The sequence below is a fragment of the Argopecten irradians genome, chromosome 12, assembly GCF_041381155.1.
Source record: "Argopecten irradians isolate NY chromosome 12, Ai_NY, whole genome shotgun sequence".
NCBI classification, from domain to species: domain Eukaryota; kingdom Metazoa; phylum Mollusca; class Bivalvia; order Pectinida; family Pectinidae; genus Argopecten; species Argopecten irradians.
This window is the reverse complement of record NC_091145.1, coordinates 10,949,217-10,975,437: the sequence shown is the minus strand read 5'-3', so window position 1 is coordinate 10,975,437 and position 26,221 is coordinate 10,949,217. Positions and strand designations below refer to the sequence as shown.

General features: G+C 41.9%; 1 protein-coding gene across 6 annotated transcripts in view; it reads right to left on the bottom strand.

The window, feature by feature from the left end:
• The window catches only part of LOC138335949 (plexin-B-like), a 169,364-nt gene that overhangs the window by 95,384 nt on the left and 47,759 nt on the right, over positions 1–26,221 (bottom strand). The gene's annotated exons all lie outside the window — the stretch shown is intronic.

Genomic DNA, 26,221 nt, shown 5'->3' with positions numbered 1-26,221 from the left:
GACATTGAAAAAGGAGGGAGGAGCATAGTGGGATTGGACTGGGTCTATCATCGGTGACCAGGTAGCTCCAGTTAGAAGAGCATTCGGCTATTGTGTTTGGAGGATTTGGGTTTGAATTTCGGTATGGTCGCTACATTTTCCCCTCTCCTGTTATAGTAACCACTGGGAGGGATCGTGATATAGAATGCATTGGCTATATATTGTAATGCGGATTGAGTTAAAGAAAGAAGATCTTTGTACATTGATTGGAAGTACATGTTACTCGAAGCTCACACTATTAAATACATGCAGTAGGTTGGATTGCATTGCCTATTCCAACATTGCAACAAAAAAATATTTTGAAACAAGTAAAATGCAATTATTCGCTGGCACCGCGTCTACAGATAGGCAGATCTATACTGGTTAGTGGTCCCAAGATGGCGCTAGATCTGCCTTAATTCAAAAGGCGGAGAAAATGAAACCACCACCATGTGAAGGGTAGTGAATCACACTACCTGGGTCCCTAGGGATCTAGTCAGCTGTTCTGTTGTCATGGTGCAGGCATTGAATGGCTATCACACTGAAAAATATTCTCCAGATGAATTTACAGATTCAAAAGGAGTCAGCTAGGACACATTGACAAGAATCAGATCAGTAGACAATGTAAGGTATTGATTCCAACTCAAAAAAATACCATAAAGTAACTTTCCACCCTTAAAATGGTTAAGATTTTTTTTTTACAGAAAATCAAATCAAAATGATGTTAAATGAGCAGCATAACAGAATCACTTATCCTTATTTTGTGATGCTAACTCAAACAAAATACTATTGTCTATCTGTTTAATGTTGCCATTTCATCAGCAGAAAAAACATTAACCCAAGTCAATTTGATGATTTTAGAAATTATGAAACTATTTTCATACCTAAAATATAGCCTTGTGCCAAATTGACCCTAAAAATTCCAGACGTTCTCACCATAATTAACCAGTGCTGATTTAATATGGGCTTAAACACAGTAGCTGAGTCTTGTCGAGAAACCATGGTAACGTGATAGAAGTAATTGTAGCAACATAAATAAGTTTTAAACGAGAGAACGAAAGAGAAATGGACCGCTAAACACAATTCAAAAGATATTGGGCGACTCTGTTATCAATTTGACAAAACTGGGAAAAAACCTGTCTGCAATTTATCTGTTGCATCATGCATGCATGTCTTTTCTCTGTTCAAACGCCGCGGCCTGCATGTGATGGTGTCGTAATTCACAGAGAGAGTTGATAAATTTACGCTGCTGGTTCAAACAATGTTAATCATTCTGGCAAACCTTCGCTAGACGCTAACACAAGATAAGCAGGGCCTATACAGTATACACATGGCCAAAATTTCTAAAATTTCTCCAATAATATGAAAAAGTTGTTTCAGGAAAAAACATTTTCTTCTGCCCTGGTTATTTTCAATCACAGGGAGGTAGTTTCTGAAGATTCCCCATCCCCCATGTATTTCCCTCTCTCTATTGCAGTACTATGATATTGCTATGATTTATTTCAGACTGCCTAGATTTTTTACTTTCCATAACCCTGAGTTTACTTGGCTTAAAAATTAAAGGATTATTTAAATGTCCCATACCTAATATTCTCGTTTAATTCAAATTTGAAAAAAAAGTTAAATAATTAAATAGCATGATCAAAGTATAAGTACAAAGTTTAACGGTGAGTCAGTTAACAATGCCCATACATTATTGACCTTGAACAAAGCTATAAGCGGAAGGGAGAGTACCGTAAAGTATTAATCATTACATCCTTACAATATAATATATGATATTTTAATATTTATTTAACCTGAAATGTACATTTTGTGTATCATGACAGGTTTTATCATTTAACATAAACAAATATGACATGCCAAGCAAGAAGGTATCTCTGAAATTGATCTTTCTTTTACCTTTTTTTTCAAAGTTATTAAATTGACAAGAACAGTTATAAAACAATGACTTCTGATCAATTTGGTTAAAACAAATTTATATTGTCATGTAATAATGCTTTGTTGGTAGAAGAAAACCTGAGCTTCCAGAGCAATATCATCAACCTACGGGCAGTTCCTGCTGACTGCCGCTCAAACTTCTGGTGAAGATTTGATCCACATCGGACTTGGTCCGAATGACTAAGCAAACTTATACTAACAAACATTGTAGAAAAACAACCCTGTCCTAAGAGCGTAATTATGACGATCTCCCCGCTGCATTCCATAAATAAACAGAGGAAGCTTTGTGGAGTAGATAAAACAGTATCATTTCACTGTAGTTAAAACCGCATTTCATGCCTGGTAATAAAATCCCTTTTAGGACTTGTAACAAAAAAAAATTCTAAAGAAGACAAAACATCAATTAGTGAAGGAAGCATCCACGACTTAAGTATCAGACAGGTTTTTTTTATCTCTATCTTAACTCATTCACCCCTGAAGACACATTTAGACTCTTCTAAATCAAAGACCAGACCAGTCCATTATGAAATATCAGGGGTGATGAAGTTAAAAGTTCAGCCCACAAAAGGATCTGTATAATGGTGGAGTAACAGATCAAGGCTTGCCCAATTATAGCAGATATATTTCAGGGTAACCAAATACACCATAGCCTGTTAAATCCGGTTAAGTATTTAACAGGAAAACCTATAGGTTAAGTGATTTGATCTGCCTGTTACACACACAATTACAGTCTGATCCCATTAAAGTTACAGTACCTTGGGGGCCGATTATCCTCAGGGTCACACTATACTGTACTCTGCTTGCTCTCTTTAACTATCAAATACACTAGCCACTACCTTGGGGACTGCTTGTTGGCAGTATTTTTTTATTTATTTTTTTTAGGGGGGGGGGGGGGGGGGGGGGGACTGATCCCTTTGACTAGTAACATTTATTAGTAACTAGTGACCTTTTTGGGACCACAAGCCACCAGATACCTAATAGACAGTACCTCAGGGAGCCAGTTAAACCCAAACAGCTGTTCCTTCTGGCTAGCAAATACACTAACCAGTACCTTGGGGTAGCTGAACCCAAAAGGCAGCTAGCTCCAAGCTCTCAACGACAAAAAACATTTCATTTTAGTAATGTGTTACTATAGCTTTAGTACAGGTATGTAGATATATTACCTACAGGTAAGTTATGGTAAATATTACATCATAAAAATGATATTTTCCTGGTGGGGTCGGTTAGGCTGCTCGCTCCTCCAACAATTATTACATCTCTACAAAGTTACCATATTACAGGGCAATAAAGAAATTTTATGTTTTGTTTTTATTTCCGCATGAGATATACAATTTCTTACCGAGCCCTAAAATAGTTAAACTAAAGTGAGATTGAGCTGAATCATCTATCTATACAACTATGGCGACAGTTTTATAACAACTGGTAATTCAGCAAATCAATGCTTAGTCACTGTCTCCAAATCTTGGATCAGGTTGTGACCTGTATTTATATCGACTGGAAATTGATACCAGAAATTTTGTTCTGAATCATACACTGGTCTTTATTAGGGCTGGCTGGGAAGGCGCATGTCCGACACATCTTGGCCACGAGGCTATCCTACCTGGACTGGACATCAATGGACACTAGGGTCACCTGACTGCATGACCACACGGGTTGCCAAAGGTCATTCAAGACCAAAGCGTGCTGTTGGGGACCATTGAATTAGATCTGGGATCAAACATGCACAGTGCGCAACGAACTGGGAGTATGCGCAATTTTGATGATAAAAATCTCCAATATACAACCACTAATAAAGTCCAAATTAATAATGGAGGCTCTCATAATTAGATAGACATCGAAAAAACAAACGATGTACAAAAATAACTTGGCATCCTAGTAAAACAAAGGGATAGAAAAGTTGGTTCCGCGATAGCATGTGTACGCATGTGTTCATCGTGAAACAGAAGTAATTAACGAGCAGCACTCACATTCGTTGAAGCTTGCATAATTAAACATGCATGCAGACCTTTTCCTGTAAGTTCTACAACATATAGCTTGTTTTCATTTACAACTGAGACCACCTGAGTTCTGATGAAATGGCGGGTGAGGGTTCACATGCTCTGCTAAAGGTGACATAGCAAAGCTTTCAAGTAAAAGGGGGAGGGACAAATGGATGGGGAATATTGCTATTAATCACACAGCTTGGTGCCTATGTTTTTTCACAGGTGGCGAAAACAAAATAGCATTTCTGTAATTAATTACCTGGGAAATAGGGAAGTTGGGACATTGAAATGTGCAGAAGGGCAGCGGTAGCTAGAATACATGATGAAAGCAATCATCTTCGCACAAACGGTGAGAGGTTGATGTAATAGAGAGTATGATGTACCAACTCACCTTGGCTCTGACTGACCCTTCACACATCTGAAAAGTCTGAACCAGCATAACTCGAACTGTATGACTCAAAGCCCCAAGAACCTGTTAAATGTGAAGTCTTTTATTGGCAAGCTAGAACTGAACCAGCACTGAACTCAATGCTACTTTCAATATCCCAGGACCTTGCACCTCCACCCCCAATGAGAGTCAATGCTTCTCTGTAATGTACATTTTTATGCAAAAGAAAAGATAAATGTTGTATACAGTCAAATCTGTCTATAAAGACTAACAAAGACAATATCCTGTCTATAAAGATCTTCCAAGAAATATCCTGTCAATAAAGACAAACCAAGAAATATCCTGTATATAAAGATCTTCCAAGAAATATCCTGTCTATAAAGATCTTCCAAGAAATATCCTGTCTATAAAGATCTTCCAAGAAATATCCTGTCTATAAAGATCTTCCAAGAAATATCCTGTCTATAATGATCTTCCAAGAAATATCCTGTCTATAATGATCTTCCAAGAAATATCCTGTCTATAATGATCTTCCAAGAAATATCCTGTCTATAAAGATCTTCCAAAAACAATTGTTTGTTGAATATGTAGAAGCAAAGATGGTGGTCTTCTAAGCAGGTGGTCTAGATGTATATTCAGCTTTGGTCATTGAGATAGATTTCATTATATGAACGAAAGTCAAAATAATTAGAAGTGAACATTTATGTAGAAAACACTACAATTTCATGCAGTTTTTTTCCATTCAGGTGGCTGGTACTTTATATCACAAATTCATGCACTGTAGCAGTTTAGGCAGAACTTACCTAAGACACATGTGTATATATCCCAAGAGAAGAATATTGATTGAAACTATATACACCCGCGCAAGTGAAAGTACCATTCTGCAATGGATGTAAAAGCCTAACATTCACCACTTAAAACTTAGGCTGATGCCAAAATCTGACAGCTTATATAGAATTTCACAAACTTTAAGTGTGAGAACATTCTTTAAATAAATTCCAGTTGAGAGTTCTCTTTGTGAGTTTTCCTGTTGGACACCCAGCCCTCTGACTGGCTAAAGCTCAGCATCTCACCTCAGTGTTTACATACAGACTCTCACTAAAATAAGGACACATGTTCACCAGCCTCCTATCAACAATCCCCTGCAGTATGTTTATATATACATAGACCCCGGGGTCCCCTGGGGCACCCCTCTTCCCCCTCACTAGGTAAGCACCACCTGGTGGCTATATCGTGCTTGTGTTTGCCTCCAACATCACAGGGGCCATGTGCGCCAGTGGCATCTATGGAGGAGAAGCCATATGCCAAAAATATCTTTGTATTAAACATGTTCCGGTCTCTTTGAAAACCTTCATTATTAAAAGTAGTCAATACAGAGTCTAGCTGGCAGGCATCTTTCCAATGTCATGCAAGGTCTAAGTAGTCCATAACAAACAATGCTGTCTGGACCTGGCAGGCATGTCTATGTTATCAGGATAGGAAAACAGTATTAATCCTTTGTAAGTCAGAAACCAGTACAATCCATACAGGTATGTCCTAATACATTCATTTCATGTAGACCTGCATAATCTGGACCCCTGTACAAACCAGACAGGTAGGTCTCAACATATTCATACTATGCATTACTGTATAATCTGGACCCTTGTACAAACCAGACCTGTAGGTCCCACTGTATTAATTTTATGTCACCCTGTATAATCTGGACACCTGTGCAAACCAGACAGGTAGGTCCCAACATATTTATACTATGTATTACTGTATAATCTGGACCCCTGTACAAACAAGACAGGTAGGTCCCACTGTATTAATTTTATGTCACCCTGTATAATCTGGACACCTGTGCAAACCAGACAGGTAGGTCCCAACATATTTATACTATGTATTACTGTATAATCTGGACCCCTGTACAAACAAGACAGGTAGGTCCCACTGTATTCATTTTATGTCACCCTGTATAATCTGGACATCTGTGCAAACCAGACAGGTAGGTCCCAACATATTTATACTATGTATTACTGTATAATCTGGACCCCTGTGCAAACCAGACAGGTAGGTCCTATTGTATTCATTTTATGTCACCCTGTATAATCTGGACACCTGTGCAAATCAGACGGGTTGCTGTATACATTTCTATGTAACACTGTATAATCTGGACACCTGTATAAACCGGATAATTAATATTTAATTTTTTCCACTTTGAGTTATCTTGACATATGACTCTATAATACAACACACATATAATTTATCTAATATCAATGAAAAATGCCTAATGAAAAAAATATTTCGTTTCTTCTAATTTGAGATATTTTGACATAACCCTGTTTAATCTGGCACCTGTACAAGCCAGGCAATCTTCCACAGTTCGTACCTGTTTTATATATTTTGACAACTGCTATCTGTATAAAGTCTTATATAACAGCCATGGAGAGCACTTTAACATCACCCATGATTATTTTTGTTAAAACTTCTCTCCGGTTGCTATGATCTATAGTACGCCTCTTATCATATGAAATGTGTAATCCCTGCAGCTCACCAGTGCTATACAAGGAACATCCCATGGTCTAGCTTCTGTTCCTCTCAGATACAGAGGATCCAAAGCTGGTTGCAATAGCTTCAAGGTCAACTACATGTGACCTTGAAATGGTCATAATGTTTTGTTCTTGAGGTCATCCAGGCTTGACCTGACCTCAAGACACCTTTGGGTCACAAGGTAAAATCACAGAGACATCAATATCACAGCCAGTTCATTGTAGTCATGGAAACAAACTTTGACCTCAAAGTCAAGGGGTTCAAAGGTCAAGGTAACTGGTCACAGAATATCTGAAGGTCAGACCAAGGTTATGTTAACCTATTGTGATTTTTAGGTATAAAGTGACCTTGGGTTATTGTATTCTGGTTTCTAGATCACCAATCCATTGTCTCATGATACCATATATACAATCTGATGATAAAAGCATCTATCTAAAATCTTATTCAATTTTCTCCTTCTTTTCTTCCAGTTCAAAGCATGACTGTTATTTTTGAAATCTATTCATCAATATAGTTTATGTAAAAAGGCCAATGCATGCAACCTCTATACTTCCGTGAGCTTACAATAGCTATAGCGATACCATCTTACAGACAAAACAGTAGAGGCAAACGGCCATGAAACAATCATAAACTAGCGGCTGTAGATAATTTTGAGGAAGCGCTGACACATGTGACCTTGGGAGTTATCTCCCCTTAGATAATGTCACAACTGTCGGCATGTAGAGTCACTGACCCAGAAAATGGTGATAGTCACGGCTCATTAACTTACACTTAACTGTATTACTATTGTTTACAAACGGTGTATTCTCTTCTGCATTATTGGTTTAGTTTGTTTATGTTTTATATGTAGAGATTTTTGGTAAATGCCTTATTAACACTGTTGATTTCAGGATTTGAAAGATTAAGGTGGAGAAGGAAAAAGCCAGACAATCTGAAGAAAAAAATATTGACATACTTTTAGGAAACCAACTGCATCAAACTGGTGGTTCAAAGCTGGAAGTGTGCAGTGGTAGAATATTAGTCACCTTAACCACATGGCCACTTTCACCATGAGATGCAGGGCTAGCTGTAGAATGTCAGACATCTTAACCACTTGGCCACTTTCACCCTGAGATGTAGGGCTAGCTGTAGAATGTCAGACACCTTAACCACTTGGGATCTCAACATGAGATGCAAGACTAATTGTAGAATGTCAGACACCTTAACCACTTGGCCACTATCAACCTGAGGTGCAAGACCCACTTGGCCACCTCAACTCTGGGACGCAAGACTAGTTGTAGAATGTCAAATACCTTATAGACCAATTTGCCACCATGGCCCAGAGATAGATTCACCACAGTAAATTACAAAATATTAAAGATTTATTCTACTCTACAAATATACAAATTAACTGATAATATAGTCAATCCATGGTTGAATTGGATATTATTGGATTTGAAAATATGCCTTAGTATTAGACTTATAGTTTAGATATTAGATTTTAATGAGTTAATTAAGCTGCAATATCAAGCCAATCTAAACACTAAATGGGAAGGACAAACTTATATGTATGCATTACCCTAGAAAATCTTAAATGATGGATCATGGCCACGAAATGAGCATATTCACCAATGTATTTCCTTATTAAGTTGAAATTGTCAAATAAATTCACTTTGGGAAAGGATGTTTGTCAAGGTTTCACAAAGATTTGAAAAGAGATAGTTATTAGCTTTCTGGCTGTTGGGCACCTTGCCGAACTGGGAAGCTATTCCTATGCATAGCCATTGTCAAAATAAATTAGAAGGAAAGTCTAAACATTACTTCCAGTTCTCCCAAAACTTTAATGAAGGCTTGGTGATATCACCAATATTCCCTGGCGTGGTTGTATTATTTTTCTCAGACTTATCAGAAAGATCCAATACAAAAAAGGCCTTGGGCAATTCATTGAAAACAATCTAATGCTGGTTACTATTAGCAGGCGAGTGTCATGGGGATACAAGTGATCTGCAAGATTTCTTGAATTAAACATGAAGAAGGCATAGAGAATGGGGACAGAATACGTACATGCATCAGTCTTCGGAGGTCAGATGGTGCCAGTGGGGAAATCCCTATAGCCTACAAGTGCAAATCAATAGCAGCTTGTAGCTTTATTACCACTGCTCATTCCTAGAGAACAAAAAGTTTGGAAGAAATTTTTTTTATGTTTCGGTATCAACCGTCCATTGACTGATGCTTTAGATCCGTTTAGTACTGCATCAATAATTGAACTTAAGTGTTTTCACGTGTAATTGGTATTCCAACGATATCTCAGTAATTTGGTGCAACACACCGTTGGGCAAGCTATTGGCCACCGTAATGTGGCGCCCGAAACGTCCTTAATTCAATTTCACAAATAGCAGACGGACCATTCATCAGAACTTTTACGACTGTTAAAGACAATGCAGTCTCTTTCTACTGATTACAACTGTTTCATTAGCCTAAAGGGGTGGCTTTGTACAGTTGATTGTTGCGGGGAAATAAAGTCTGGGAGATAAAGTGAGAGAGAGTGGGGTATAGTTTATAAATACATGGACAGACAGACAATTTCCGGTTTAATGAATGGCATGTTACATGTTTTACAATCACAGGACACCAAAGTGGTCGAAGTGGTCATAATTTGGAATCATTTCGCTCCTGCTAGAGGCACCATTTCCACAGGTCGTCCATTCTGTTATGACACACAATTGAATTTCAACATTCAACATGCAAGAGAAAATTCCCAATTGGATGGAGGTAAACGATTGTCTGGGAGACTGATTCAAACCTAACAAGCAATGATGATGCTTCGGAAACCATAAAATGTATATGAATTGGTAAGTGATGATTTGGGCGGACCCATAGCGACCAATAAATTATGGTTGATAATGATCAATTCACTCAATAATATACACATATATTCATTATTGTAGACAAAGAAATTTTATAAAGATCTCATTCTTATTCTATTTACGCAGGCAGAACTCCAGACAATTTGACCATTTTGTGTTAGTGCAGCCCACAAGCATGTAACCCTTGATAGAGTAAAATTGTCTGAAGGATATATATGCCCCCACCTCCACTAATCAGTAGAATGCCAACATGACGCGATGCAATGCAATAGGTAGGTATGGGGCAAACGTCAGAAATACTCTTATGTCTTCTGAATTCATAGCAAGATGCGTAAAAAACCCTTTAAGACTAATCACTTTGATGTAAAATTTCTACCAGTCAAAAAATATATTAAAATCCTAATTTAACTCATCTGAACAAAACAAAAAAAAAACAAAGAAAACACTAAAAGATGTTCTTAAATACAGTAAAACCGACAGTTTTTTTTTAAAATTTTTTGAGAAGAATTATTTTTTTTTTTTTTTTTTTTTTTTTTTTTAATTTTTTGAGATGAGGTATTCGCCTTTTTTTATCATGATAGAAAGAAATTTAACGTATGTTCTACATCAGTACAGTCACCTTTTCTCTTCTATATTACTGAACTTTTTTTGATGTTTTCTGACCTCAATCTAAATTTACTAATGATTGATAAAAAATGAACCTGTTTTTATTGCCGTGTTCATGATTGACTTTACAAATAGATCTTGTTAGCTGTAACGCTTGAGTGACAGCGGATCAGGCTTCCTCCCGATAAATCCTTATAAGGCTGTCATTCAGTAGATTTCAAATGCTTTCCTATCCGATTCAAATCCGCAATGTGATCAAATCCTGCATCAAATTGAAATCATGAGATGGTTGTCTTGTTTGACTGTCATGCAAACATGGGCATGTAAAACTGGGATAAAAGCGATATCGAAGGAATTGCTGACGTAATCTTAATTATGACGATTTCTGCAGCTGGGCTAGAAAAGACTTATGGAGAATGTGATTTCCGTTCTATTGTTTCATATGTCATCTTTGAGCCAGTCCACCATTTTTCATTTCCTATTTCGCCCTCGATCATTGTGTAAGATGTGGAACCGATCAATGGCGCTTATCCTGTTATAACTGCCGTTTATCGTTAGCGCTCTCAGATGCACTCTTCTGCAAATGTGGAAAACGCACTGATAACACAGATTGGCACAGGCTGAGCCATGTGTACCTTCATTCTCGATTGTTAAAACTCCAATCACATTTGCATGCAAACAAAGACAAAAAGTCTATTATTCTCCAGAATTTTGATATTGATTGTATTTCATTTTGATATGAAACTATTAAATATGACATGAAATTAAAATCTTGCTTTCGAGGCGTAACGACACACGACATGTTGCCTGACTCAATAACATCGATGAATGCAGCAATATTTACCGCTAATCTCTAATGATATACTTTTCTGATCAGTAATTATTTTTACGCTGACTAAAAAGCGTCATGGGATTTGTAGCAAAAGGTAGGCTGAACACCATTAGATCTGTTTTATGTATTTTATCAGCTTAGCTCCCATTTCATTTATTGAACAAACACCCTAGCCTGCCTGAGACTTACTGTAGTTAATGATAACTTGAATATGGCCATTCATTTGACACTCAAACGTGGAGAATGCATTTGTTTTTCTATTGCAATTTCCTGCACTAAAGCACAATCAATGACAGTATGACAGGCTTATCTCCCCTTTAATGGCATGGCTTATCTCATAGGAACAAATAGTGGTCTGGATATTTTCAGGTCTATAAAAAATATATACTATCACAAGAGTGTATTGTCTTATCTGGTTTACTTATAACCATAGGAGCTTTCCCTATAGTACTATGAGCATTTACAAAACATTTTAAAGATGCTCCACAGCTGACAAATGGTTTTTTTTCCACTATCCTATCAAAAATAGAAGCAGACGATTTAGTTTTTTTCTTCACTTACAAAAGATTTCCACCATTACCATCATTGAAAAATTTAAGCTTCTAATTTTACTTCAAGTTAAAAATATGAAAAATAATTAATTGCATCCCGAAAAAATTCCGTGGCACTATATCCTATATAGAATGAAGTAATGATTGGGCATGCACCAAAGGCGAAATAAACTATTTTATGTTATTTTTTGTGTTAAATAGGCATATATATATATATATACACGATTAAACACAAATTATTGTTCAAATGATGAATATCAAGTATGCTCTGCCGGCGGTGGAGCATCTTTAATAAAAACATATCATAACAGCTTTTGAATTGGATGTTCAACTCAATATCATCTTTTATCATTTTTGATGACATGAAACAACAATGGCGATAGTTCATTTGACTTTGGTGATGCATTAAGGGATAATGATGAGACAGTGCTAGAGACTATATATCAAGACTTTCTATACTTTATGTATTGAGGGGCTATTATTGGCAGGGTGGGGTGGGGCATTACGATGTAACATAGAGAAGGCTCTAGAAAGGCGGGGTGGGGAGTAGGGTTGGGGCAAAGATGAATCATAGAGGGGTCTCCAGAGTGGTACCTGTATATAGTCGAACCACCACTCAAGGTATAAAGGAAAAATGGTCTTAATATCAAGGTGGTCTGTATATAATACAGGTGAAATCTTGTAGAGGGGGCTCTAGAAAGGCGAGGTGGGGAGTAGGGTTGGGGCAAACTATAAATGTATCATAGAGGGGTCTCCAGAGAGGTACCTGTATATAGTCGAACCACCACTCAAGGTATAAAGGAAAAATGGTCTTTATATATCAAGGTGGTCTGTATATACAGGTGAAATCTTGTAGAGGGGGCTCTAGAAAGGCGAGGTGGGGAGTAGGGTTGGGGCAAACTAAAGATGTATCATAGAGGGGTCTCCAGAGAGGTACTTGTATTTGGTCAAACCACCAATCAAGACAACGGACAACGGAAAAACGGTCTTTATATCAGAGTGGTCTTTATATACAGGTGAAATTTTGTAGAGGAGGCTCAGATGCGAGGTGGGGAGTAGGGTTGGGGCAAACTATAGATGTATCATAGAGGGGTATCATAGAGGGGTCTCCAGATAAAGAGTCTAGCGACCTTACCTAAACCGGAAGTTATAGTCGATACACTCTTGACCTCTCGCGAAATTCACGTCTGTACGAGATGAAATGAACACAGCTCACTAGGGACGCTTTCTGCGCCATTATTGTTGTTTTTAAGCGTACAGTTTCAGACGTACGTACGTAGTATGGCTTCGCCTAAACGAAAAGTTTTAACTTTAAACGACAAGATCGAAGCAATCAAATTACTAGATGCGGGGAAACCGGCCTACAAGGTAGCACAGGATTTTGGAGTTGGACTAAAAAATCAGATTCAGAATCTACGTAAACGAAAATTAGAATTGATAAATGACTTTGAAAACAATGTTCCGAGGAGAATCGAAGAGACGGCGTTATCTAACTGGAAATGAAGAAATTAACAGCCTAACATACGGAGTGGTTCAAAGACGCTTCGGCAAGAAGGGTATCAAATAACTTCAAGTCCGCTACTGTCAAAACCAAGGCTCTATAACTTTGCGGAGGTATTTGGGGGAAAACGGATTTCAAGGCATCACAAGGGATGGCTACAAAGTTTTACTAAGAGATTCAACACGTTTTTGGATCCATGAGCGGAGAAAGGGGTGATGTAAACAAAAACAAACTGTAGCTGAATGGACTAATAAAACTGTCAGAAATCTGTGAATCGTACAATCCAAGTGACATTTTTAACATGGATGAAAACCGGCCTTTTTTTTTAATGACACCACAAAGAAAACTTTCTACACATAAAGGTGAGGATTGGCGTGCGGGAGGTAAACGTTCAAAGGAACGTATCACCGTGGCGTTGTGTGCATCAATGGACTGGTGAAAAAAGATAAGACCTTTAGTAATCGGGAAATCCAGGAAGCCTAGGTGTTTTAACAAAAATTTAAAACGGAGTCCATTACCTGTGGACTATGGGTTGGGACTTCAACTCAAAGGCTTGGATGACCAGTGCCATTTTTTGAGGACTTTCTTAAAAAATTGAACAGAAGATGAAAGCACAGAAAAGGAAGATTCTGTTATTTATAGACAATGCACCATCCCATCTATAGTTTGGAGCAATGTTGAAGTAAGGGTGTGGGGAATAGATGTTCCTTAAAGGATCTCATAGGGGTCTCCAGAGAGACAAATTGAAATTAGGGAAACTTGGGGCAAGAAGTATGTATCATATAGGGGTATCCACCATAGAGGGGTCTCCCATCTATAAGGGGTTCAAAGATGATTAGAGGGGTCCAGAAGTTTTCGTTGAAAATGGTTAAGTATGATGTTGGGAAATGATGTATCATCCAAGATGTATCATAGAGGGGTCTCCAGAGAGAGTTGGGATGGGGAGTAGGGGTGGGGCAAAGATGTATCATAAGGGGTCTCCAAGAGTTTGGATCAAAGTGGGAAAATGGGGCAAAGATTATCATGATGGGTCTCCATATATATTATTTAAGAGGATAGGACGTAGGGGAGGGGCAAAGATGTTCATAGAGGGGTTCCTCCAGAGAGTTGGGCGATGGGGCGTAGGGGTGGGCAAAGGATGTATCATAGAAGGGTCTCCACAGAGTTGGGATGGGGAGTTAGGGGTGGGGCAAAAGAAGTATCATAGAGGCAGGTCTCATCCTGGAGTTGGGATGGGGAGTAGGGGTGCGACAAGATGTTCATAAAGGGGGATCTCCAGAAAGTTGGGATGGGGTGGTAGGGGTGGTGCAAAGACATGTAACCAAATAGGTTTCTCCAGATAGGTTTGGAGAGTGGGGGATTAGGAGGTGCGGACAAATATGAGAGTCCTAAAGGGGTTCTCCAGAAAGTTGGTACTGTAGCTGGAGTAGGGGTTGTGGCAAAGATAGTGTATCACAGAGGGGTCCCCTAGAGTCTTGGGATTTGGGATGGAGAATTGGGATTGTGCAAAGATGTTAAACCTAGGAGGGTGTCTCCGAGAGAGATTGGGAATGGGTATTAGGGGTGTTGTGCAAAGAATTATCATGAGAGATGTACTCCAGAGAGTTGGGAAGGGGAGTGGGGTATAGGACTAGCGATGTTAGGGCATTAGAGGGTGTATATAGAGGGGTCAAGCGAGAGTAATGCTAGGGGTTTGGGTTGGGGATGCAAGAGAATTTGATCATTGAGGGGTTCTCCAGAAGTTTGAGTGAAGGGTAGGTTGGTGTGTTGTTGGTCAATAGATGTAACACTGAAGAGTGTACTCGCAGAGAGTTGGCGCGATTGGTAGTATAGGTGGTGTTGGGCAAAGAATGTATCGATAAATGGGGTCACCATATGAGATTGTGTATTGGGTGGATTATGGGTGTGGACTCACAGATGTATCATAGAGAGGTCTCCAGAGATGTTGGGATTGGTAGGTAGAGGGGTGGGGTCACAGATGATGATCATAGAGGGGGATCTCCCAGGAGGAGTTTGGATGGTTGAGTAGGAGCGTGGGCCAAAGAATGTGTATCAAAGGGAGGGTGTCCCAAGAGAGTTTGGGAATAGGGATGTTAGGGGTGGGGCAAAGATTGGTCTGCGATAGAGGAGGTCTCCAGGGAGGAGTTGGGACATTGGAGAAGTGGTGGGTTGGGACAAAGAATGTATCTAATAAAATGTTGCACCTGAGAAGTTGGGATAGGGGGAGTAGTGGTGGGGTCAAAGGATGGTAACACAGAGGTGTTTCTCCCAGAGTGTTGTGATGGGGAGTAGGGGGGGAGTTGGACAAAGATTGTTAAACAAGAAAGGAGTGGTCTCGCAGAAGGAGTTTGGTAAGGGAGAAATGTTGGGGCAAAGATGTGTATCACGCAGGGAGGGCTTCGTCCAGAGAGTTTTGTTGTATGTGATTACGAGGGGGTGTGTTCAAAGAAAGAACGAAAAGGAGGGTTCCGTCCCCGAGAGAGGGCTCAGTAAGCGGTTAGAATGGGTGGAGGCAAAGATTTATCATAGTAAGTGGGTAGCACCGAGGAGTGTTGGAGGATGGGTGGAGAAGGGTTGAGGGATCAAGAAGAATGTAACATTGAATTGTCTATTCCAATAGCATAAGGGCTGGGGTCTAGTTAGGGGTGGTGCAAAGATGTATCGATCAAGAGTGGATTCACCAGAGAGGAGTTTGGGTAGATGGGAGAATATGTGGGGCAAAGAGAGATGTATATCATGATCGAGTTGGTACTCCAGTAGGAGTATGGGGAAGGAGGAGTAAGGTGGCGTGGGGCAAAGGATGTATCGAATAGAAGCGTCATCCACGAAGGATGGTTTGCGTATTGGGATTAAGCGGTGGTGTGGGCCAAAGAAGATGTATCATAGATAAGGGTTCTCCTATAGAGTTTGGGCATGGAGATGTATTTGTGTGGGGCAAAGATTCATCTCATAAGGAAGGGTCTCCAGAGAGAGTTTGGTATGTGGGGATATAAGTGTGATTTGGTGCAAGAGATAGTACTTCATAGATTTGTCACCAGAGGGTTGGATGGGGAGTAAGTAGGGCGGTGGGGGCAAAGATGTATCATAGAGGGGTCTGGTGAGAGTTGGGAGTGGGGAGTAGGGGTGGGCAGAAGATGTATCCAAGAATGGGACCATCCAGAGAGTTGGGCTAGTGAGTGAAGCGGTGTTGGACAAATTGATTATCAAAGAGGAGGTATCCTGAGCATTAGGGCATGGCTATTAGGGGTGGCGCAAAGATTTATCATGGATGGGTTCTCCAGAGAGTTTGGACTGGGGAGTAGGGGTGGGGCCAAAGATGTAAATTGAAGGGTCACTCTAGAGAGTTGGGATGGGGAGTAGGTGTGTGTGCAGATGTAGAGTATCATAGATAGGGTCTCGCAGAGATTTGGGATGGGGAGTTAAGGAGTTGTAGGACAAAGATGTATCATAGAGGGGTATCCAGAGCATTAAGGATTAGTCAAGTAGTGGTGTGTGTGGCAAAGATTTATCATCAAGATGGGTCTCAGAGAGTAGGTATGGAGTGTAGGGATTAGGGACAAAGATGGAGGCATAGAAAGATTGTCTAGAGGAGTAGGGATGGGAGTAGGGGTCCAGCAGAGATGTATCATAAAGTGGGTCTCCAGAGAGTTTGGATGGTGCAGTAGGGTATTGAAGCAAGATGTATCATAGAAGTCTCTCAGGAGAGTAGGGATTTGGTAGTATGGTGTGGTGTACAAAGATGTATCAAAAAGGGGACGTCCAGAGGCAGTTGGGGGATGGGGAGTTAGGGGGTGTGTCAATATATTGTAATCACAGAAGGGTGTCACCAGATTGAGATGGTATGGGTAGAGTAGTGGTGGGGACAAAGGATGTATCATAGGAATGTTGTATCTCTCAGAAGAGATATATTGGGATGGTGGGAGATTAGGGGTTGGGCAAAGAAGTTATCAAAAAGGGGTCTCCAGAGAGTTGGGATGGGGAGTAGGAGGGTGTGGGCAAAGAGATATGTATCCACAGGAACAGAGGGTCTCCAGAGAGTTGGATGGGGGAGTAGGGGTGGGGCAAAGAATGTATCATAGAGGGGTCACCAGAGAGTTGGGATGGGGGAGTAGGGGGTGGGGCACAGATGTATCATTAGAGGGGTCTCCACGAGAGTTGGGAGTGGGGAGTGGGGGTGGGCAAAAAAGATGTATCATAGAGGGGTCTCCAGAGAGTTTGGGAATGGGGAGTAAGGGTAGGGCAAAGATGGATCATAGAGGGGTCTCCAGAGAGTTGGGATGTGGGAGTAAGGAGGTGGGGGGCCAAAGATGTATCATAGAGGGTTCACCAGAGAGTTTGGAATGGGGAGTAGGGGGTGGGCAAAGAGATGTATCATAGAGGGGTCTCCAGTAGAGTTGGGCATGGGGTCGTAGGGGTGGGGCAAAGATGTATCATAGAGGGTGTCTCCAGAGAGTTGGGGATGGAGGTGTAGGGGTGGCGGCATAAGTGTGTATCATAGAGAGGTCTCCATAGAGTTGGGATGGGGAGTGAGGGTGTGAGGTTCAAAGATTCAACCTAGAGGTGGGTCACCCAGAGAGTTGTAGTTAGGGGAGAGAAGGGGTTGGGCAAAGATGTAAATCATAGAGGGGTCACCAGAGAGTTGTTAGGGGTGGGGCAAGATTGATTAGAAGGGTCTCCAGAGGACAGTTCGGGATGGAGTTGTGTTGGGGCAAAGATTGGTATCATAGAGGGGTCTCCAGAGAGAGTAGGGAGATGTGGTCATAGTGGGGGGGGGTAGTGGCAAAGAGTGAGAATCGATAGATGGGGTCTCCAGCAGAGGTTTGGGAATGGAGAGTAGGGGTTCGGGCAATGATTTATCATAGAGATGTGCTGCTCCATAGAGTTGGGATGGGGAGTATGGTGTGGGGCAAAGTATGGTATCAAAGAGGGTCTGTCCAGAGGAGTTTGGGGATGGCTGAGTAGGTGGTGTTGGCAAAGATGTATCATAGAGGGAGCTCCAGAGTGTTGGGATTGGGGAGTAGGGGTGTGGGCAGCAAGCTTGTATCATAGAGGGTTTCCTCCATGAGAGTTGGGATCGGGAGTTGGCGATGGGGCAAAGATGCAACATAGAGGAGTGTGACTCCAGAGAGTTGGGAGCATGGGAGAAGTAGGGGTGGGGCAAAGAGATGTATCATAGAGGGGTCTCCAGAGAGTTGGGAATGGGGAAGAGTAAGGGGTGGGGCAAAGAAGTATCATAGAGGTGGTATCTCCCGAGAGATTGGGATGTAGAGGGAGGTAGGGTTGAGGTGGTCAAAGATGTATCATAGAGGGGTCTCCAGAGAGTTTTTGGTGATGGGGTCGTAGAGGAGGTGGGGCAAAGATGTAAACATGGATGGAGTTGTTTCTCCAGACGAGTTTGGTGGAATGGGGAGTAGGGAGTGGGCGCAAAGAAGTGTTAGCATCAGAGCGGGTTCTCCAGAGATTAGGTTATTGTGTGGTATTAGGGGTGGGTTGACAAAGATGTATATCACAGAGGGGTCTCATAGAGAGTTGGGATGAGTGAGGTAGGGGTGGTGCCAAAAGTAATGTAACTAAATAGGGGGTCACCAGATGAGTGTAGGGATGGTGGAGAGTAGGGGTGGGGCAAAGATGTATCATAGAGGGGTCTCCAGAGAGTTGGGATGGGGAGTAGGGGTGGGGCAAAGATGTATCATAGAGGGGTCTCCAGAGAGTTGGGATGGGGAGTAGGGGTGGGGCAAAGATGTATCATAGAGGGGTCTCCAGAGAGTTGGGATGGGGAGTAGGGGTGGGGCAAAGATGTATCATAGAGGGGTCTCCAGAGAGTTGGGATGGGGAGTAGGGGTGGGGCAAAGATGTATCATAGAGGGGTCTCCAGAGAGTTGGGATGGGGAGTAGGGGTGGGGCAAAGATGTATCATAGAGGGGTCTCCAGAGAGTTGGGATGGGGAGTAGTGTGAAGGGGCAAAGATGTATCTAAAGTAGGGGTGGGGAGTAGGGGTGGGAGGTAGTTGGAAGAGTGTATCAATAGGAGGGGGGTCACGCAGGAGGTGAGTTGGGATGGACGCGATCGATAGGGGTTGGGTGGGCAAGATGTATCATAGAGGGGTCTCCAGAGAGTTGGGATGGGGAAGTAGTGGTGTTGGGCAAAAGATGTATCAATAGAGGGGTCTCCAGAGAGTTGGGATGGGGAGTAGGGGTGGGGCAAAGATGTATCATAGAGGGGTCACCAGAGAGTTGGGATGGAGAGTAGGGTTGGGGCAAAGATGTATCATAGAGGGGTCTTCCAGAGAGATTGGGATGGAAGTAGGGGGGTTTTGGCAAAGATGTATCATAGAGGGGTTTCTCCAGAGAGTTGGGTGGTATGGGGGGGTTGAAAGATAGGGGTGGGGCAAGAGATGTATCTGATTAGAGGGGTCGAACCAGAGAGTTGGATTTGGGTATGGGGAGTAGGGGTGGGGCAAAAGATGTATCCATATGAGGGTGTCTCCAGAGTAGTTGGGATGGAGAGTAGGGTTTGGCAAAGGAAGTATCATAGAGGGGTCTCCAGAGAGTTGGGATGGGGAGTAGGGGGTTTGGGCAAAGATGTATCTTTAGAGGGGTCACCAGAGAGTTAGGATGGGATGTAGGGGTGGGGCAAAGATGAAATCATAGAGGGCGTGGCTCCAGAGTGGTCGTCCTGTATATAGTCGGAACCACCCACTTCAAGGTATAAAAAAGGAAAAAAAAAAAAAAAAACGGTTTTCTCTTTATATCAAGGTGGTCTGTATATACAGGTGAAATCTTGTTGAAATTTGTCATTAAGGACCCTAGAAAAGTGGTCTTATTAAGAAGGTGGTCTTTATACAGAGGTGGTCACTGAGGCAGGATTTACTTTAATTGTATCAAAGAGGGAGGCTTGGGAAGAGGATTTTGTCTATATTCCTGATATAAAGGTATAACTATATTTTTTACAGTTGGGGTGAGGATTTGGGGGTAAAGGGTGGGTTGGTTAGTCAGGGACTGGAATTGGATGATGATACAAAGGTATATACATGCTTTGGGATGAGGTTTTTGGGTGATGGTGGGGAGGAGGTTGTTATTGATAGGGTAAAGGGTTATCTGTATAATGGTATCATTGGCGTAACCAATACAGACGATCTAGAAAGATTTTATTCATTACATTTCTAAATTTTATTAATGTTTATTCGGTATTAGTACCCAGTAATAAGAGATGGCTCGAGTGATATTGTGTTGATATGGTGATCCGGTCTCGCTCCAGGGATTTCATTCCGTCCCGGACTGTCATCTCCACTGCACTGACGGTGGAAGGCCCAGGGGTTTGTATAACCCTCCGGATACCAAGAGACCTTCTACACTTCCCGCTCATTTGCTGCATGTCACATATTCATTAATGCTGTTACATGAAGTGTGTCCTAATGTGGAGACATTTTCCCCAGGAAGAATTCCTACAAGGGTAGGATGAAAAGGCACCATAAAATATGAAATAAAAAGATATAATAATCACGGACTATTCCTGGGACCATTTCCATAATTTAGCAGGAGTTCCTGGCGCTTCCGAGGCTGACAGATCTATCCGCGCGACCATTGTTGTACCATCATCTCAGCTCTATACTAATCTCGGAACTCATTCTCTAAACAAATATATTTTATGTTTAGGTTGAGGGAGTAATTGGAGACAGAGGTGCAGAGGATCTGACTGGTGGGACTGACAGAGGCCTTAGGAAGGGGACTAAAAGGGAGGGTTAACTATAGTAAAGATCAGAATGGAAGGTGAATGAAGAATTGGGTCTCTGTACAGCCTATAGTAAGTGGACCAGATGGGAGGGTTATTTATATCAGTGGAATAGTTTTAGTAAGGGGGACAGAAGGGAGGGATCATTTATAGGGACAGTCATTAGAAAAGGGGACCAGAGGTATGGGTTCGAAACCAGGGAATTGCCCAAGTAAAGGGACCAAATTGCAAGTGGACAGGCTTGATAGCGATAGGGGCAGGGGGTCACTCAAATTAAATTAAACTGGCATTAATTTAGCAAAGTGGTTAATGTGAATGAGATAAATGGGTCGTAGTGGTAAAGGAATCTGACAACCAAAGCTACTCTTGTCATCTCTAGGTTTGGAGTTTGATGTTTAGTGGGCAAGTTATAGCACATTTAATTTTAAAAACATCTCAATTTTTTTCTCATTTTCTTTTTATTACCTGTTTTGGCAAATTATCAGTCACTCTGACTGTCTATTGAGGTGAAAAGATTCCTTGTCCTTGTTGTTGGAAATTTGTCCATGCCCAAAGTATGTTTTATTGAGTTTATTTATTGTTTCTTTGTCAGTATAGGAGTCAGTGTGACTAAGTCTTTCTGCAGGTCTCAAATTTTTCACAGTGATAGTTGCGCTAAGTTGAGAATTCATAAATATATTCACAGGTAAAATTATCAAAATATTATTGAATTAATTTCACCAGTGTGGTGGTAAAAAAAAATCAGATGAAAATGAATGTCTACCATGGTATTCTCCGCACTTATAGCGCTTTCTGTTATACACAATTTTTTGCAAAGTCTAACAGGTATCCTTTTTTATAAAAAACAAACATGAAGACCCGCTTCAAATACTTAAATATCTTTCAAGCAGAATTGATAAAAACTATGTAATTAACATTTTTTTAAAAAAAGACGATGACATTTGTTTGTCCTAACCATCTGATCAATCCTTCTCTATCAACTTTTAATCAGCAATGGTATATAATGTTGGAGATCCCCACCGATGTATATTCTAACTCTAATACTGCAAGCCCCACAACAACACGCGGGGCGGGGGACCTGCGCGGGGGGGGGTGTGGCCCCTGGCTTCCTTTTCAATATGACTCACGGCTAATGTTGGTTGTTATACAACCCCACTTCTTGTACCTTATACTACCGTTGCAGTACGGCGTGTGTAGGGGATAAGGTGTTTCTTTTGTTAAGTAGTTAATCAAGGCCACGATGTCCTATACAGGGATAGTCTTAGTAAGGGAACCAGAACGGGAGGGTTCATAATAGGGATAATTAGGGTTTCACAATAGACTAAATATTATATCTTAGTAAAGGGAACCAGAAGGGGCAGGATTATACAGGGATAGTCTTAGTAAGGGGACCAAGAGGGGAGGGTTATACAGGGATAGTCTTAGTAAGGGGAAACCAGAAGGGAGGGTTTATACAGGGATAGTCTTAGTAAGCGGAACCAGAAGGGAGGATTATACAGGGATAGTCTTAGTAAGGGGAACCAGAAGGGAGGGTTATACAGGGATAGTCTTAGTAAGGGAACCAGAAGGGAGGATTATACAGGGATAGTCTTAGTTAAGGGGACCAGAAGGGAGGGTTAAGGGATAGTCTTAGTACAGGGAACCAGATAGTCATACAGGTTAGGGGGGACCAGAAGGGAGGGTTATACAGGGATAGTTAGTTAGTACAGGGATAGTCCTTATACAGGGATAGTCTTAGTAAGGGAACCAGAAGGGAGGATTATACAGGGATAGTCTTAGTAAGGGGACCAGAAGGGAGGGTTATACAGGGATAGTCTTAGTAAGGGAACCAGAAGGGAGGTTTATACAGGGATAGTCTTAGTAAGGGGACCAGAAGGGAGGGTTATACAGGGATAGTCCTTAGTAAGGGAAACCAGAAGGGAGGGTTATACAGGGATAGTCCTTAGTAAGGGAACCAGAAGGGAGGGTTATACAGGGATAGTCTTAGTAAGGGGACCAGAAGGGAGGGTTATACAGGGATAGTCCTTAGTAAGGGGAACCAGAAGGGAGGATTATATACAGGGATAGTCTTTAGTAAGGGGACCAGAAGGGAGGGTTATACAGGGATAGTTCTTAGTAAGGGAACCAGAAGGGAGGATTATACAGGGATAGTCTTAGTAAAGGGACCAGAGGGGAGGGTTCATATAGGGACTGTTATAGTAAAGGGACCAGAGGGGAGGGTTATACAGAGGATAGTCTTAGTAATGGGAACCAGAAGGGAGGATTATACAGGGATAGTCTTAGTAAGGGGAACCAGAAGGGAGGGTTATACAGGGATAGTCTTAGTAAGGGAACCAGAAGGGAGGGTTATACAGGGATAGTCTTAGTAAGGGACCAGAAGGGAGGGTTCCATATAGGGACTGTTATAGTAAAGGGACCAGAGGGGAGGATTTATACAGGGATAGTCTTAGTAAGGGAACCAGAAGGGGAGGGTTATACAGGGATAGTCTTAGTAAGGGGACCAGAAGGGAGGGTTATACAGGGATAGTCTTAGTAAGGGGACCAGAAGGGAGGGTTATACAGGGATAGTCTTAGTAAGGGAACCCAGAAGGAGGGTTCATGTCTTAGTAGGGACTGGTTAAGCGTAAAGGGACCAGAAGGGGAGGGTTATACAGGGATAGTCTTAGTAAGGGGACCAGAAGGGAGGATTATACAGGGATAGTCTTAGTAAGGGGAACCAGAAGGGAGGGTTATACAGGGATAGTCTTAGTAAGGGGACCAGAAGGGAGGGTTTCATATAGGGATGTTATAGTAAAGGGACCAGAGGGGAGGGTTAATACAGGGATAGTCTTAGTATGGGAAGGGACCAGAAGGGGAGGATTATACAGGGATAGTCTTAGTAAGGGGACCAGAAGGGAGGATTATACCAGGGATAGTCTTAGTAAGGGAACCAGAAGGGAGGATTATACAGGGATAGTCTTAGTAAAGGAACCAGGAGGGAGGGGATTCATAGTAGGGGACATGGACTGTTATAGTAAAGGGACCAGAGGGGAGGGTTATACAGGGATAGTCTTAGTATGGGGACCAGAAGGGAGGATTATACAGGGATAGTCTTAGTAAGGGGACCAGAAGGAGGATATACAGGGATAGTCTTAGTAAGGGGACCAGAAGGGAGGGTTCATATAGGGACTGTTATAGTAAAGGGACCAGAGGGGAGGTATTATACAGGGATAGTCTTAGTATGGGGACCAGAAGGGAGGATTATACAGGGATAGTCTTAGTAAGGGGACCAGAAGGGAGGATTATACAGGGATAGTCTTAGTAAGGGGACCAGAAGGGAGGATTATACAGGGATAGTCTTAGTAAAGGGACCAGAGGGGAGGGTTCATATAGGGACTGTTATAGTAAAGGGACCAGAGGGGAGGGTTATACAGGGATAGTCTTAGTAAGGGGAACCAGAAGGGAGGTATTATACAGGGATAGTCTTAGTAAGGGGACCAGAAGGGAGGGTTATACAGGGATAGTCTTAGTAAGGAACCAGAAGGGGGATTATACAGGGATAGTCTTAGTAAGGGAACAGAAGGGAGGGTTATACAGGGATAGTCTTAGTAAGGGGACCAGAAGGGAGGGTTATACAGGGATAGTCTTAGTAAGGGAACCAGAAGGGAGGGTTATACAGGGATAGTCTTAGTAAGGGGACCAGAAGGGGAGGGTTATACAGGGATAGTCTTAGTAAGGGAACCAGAAGGGAGGGTTATACAGGGATAGTCTTAGTAGGGAACCAGAAGGGAGGGTTATACAGGGATAGTCCTTAGTAAGGGAACCAGAAGGGAGGGTTATACAGGGATAGTCTTAGTAAGGGGACCTGAAGGGAGGGTTATACAGGGATAGTCTTAGTAAGGGAACCAGAAGGGAGGGTTATACAGGGAAGGGGACCATAGGGAGGGTTATACAGGGATAGTCTTAGTAAGGGAACCAGAAGGGAGGGTTATACAGGGATAGTCTTAGTAAGGGAACCAGAAGGGAGGGTTATACAGGGATAGTCTTAGTAAGGGAACCAGAAGGGAGGGTTATACAGGGATAGTCTTAGTAAGGGAACCAGAAGGGAGGGTTATACAGGGATAGTCTTAGTAAGGGAACCAGAAGGGAGGGTTATACAGGGATAGTCTTAGTAAGGGGGAACCAGAAGGGAGGGTTAAGGGAACCAGGGATAGTCTTAGTAAGGGGACCAGAAGGGAGGGTTTATACAGGGATAGTCTTAGTAAGGGAACCAGAAGGGAGGGTTATACAGGGATAGTCTTAGTAAGGGGACCAGAAGGGAGGGTTATATAGGGACAGTTATAGTTAAGGGGACCAGAGGGGAGGGTTATACAGGGATAGTCTTAGTAAGGGAACCAGAAGGGAGGATTATACAGGGATAGTCTTAGTAAGGGAACCAGAAGGGAGGGTTATACAGGGATAGTCTTAGTAAGGGAACCAGAAGGGAGGATTATACAGGGATAGTCTTAGTAAGGGGACCAGAAGGGAGGATTAATACAGGGATAGTCTTAGTAAGGGAACCAGAAGGGAGGGTTATTATACAGGGATAGTCTTAGTAAGGGGACCAGAAGGGAGGGTTATACAGGGATAGTCTTAGTAAGGGGACCAGAAGGGAGGGTTATACAGGGATAGTCTTAGTAAGGGAACCAGAAGGGAGGGTTTTATACAGGGATAGTCTTAGTAACGGGGACCAGAAGGAGAGGGTTATACAGGGATAGTCTTAGTAAGGGGACCAGAAGGGAGGGTTATACAGGGGTAGTCTTAGTAAGGGGACCAGAAGGGAGGGTTTATACAGGGATAGTCTTAGTATTGAAATGAAGGGAGGGTTATACAGGGATAGTCTTAGTAGGGGGAACCAGAAGGGAGGGTTATACAGGGATAGTCTTAGTAAGGGGACCAGAAGGGAGGGTTCATTAGGGGACTGTTATAGTAAAGGGACCAGAGGGGAGGGTTATACAGGGATAGTCTTAGTATGGGGACCAGAAGGGAGGGTTCATATAGGGACTGTTATAGTAAAGGGACCAGAGGGGAGGGTTATACAGGGATATCTTAGTAAGGGAACCAGAAGGGAGGATTATACAGGGATAGTCTTAGTAAGGGAACCAGAAGGGAGGGTTATACAGGGATAGTCTTAGTAAGGGAACCAGAAGGGAGGGTTATACAGGGATAGTCTTAGTAAGGGGACCAGAAGGGAGGGTTCATATAGGGACTGTTATAGTAAAGGGACCAGAGGGGAGGGTTATACAGGGATAGTCTTAGTATGGGGACCAGAAGGGAGGGT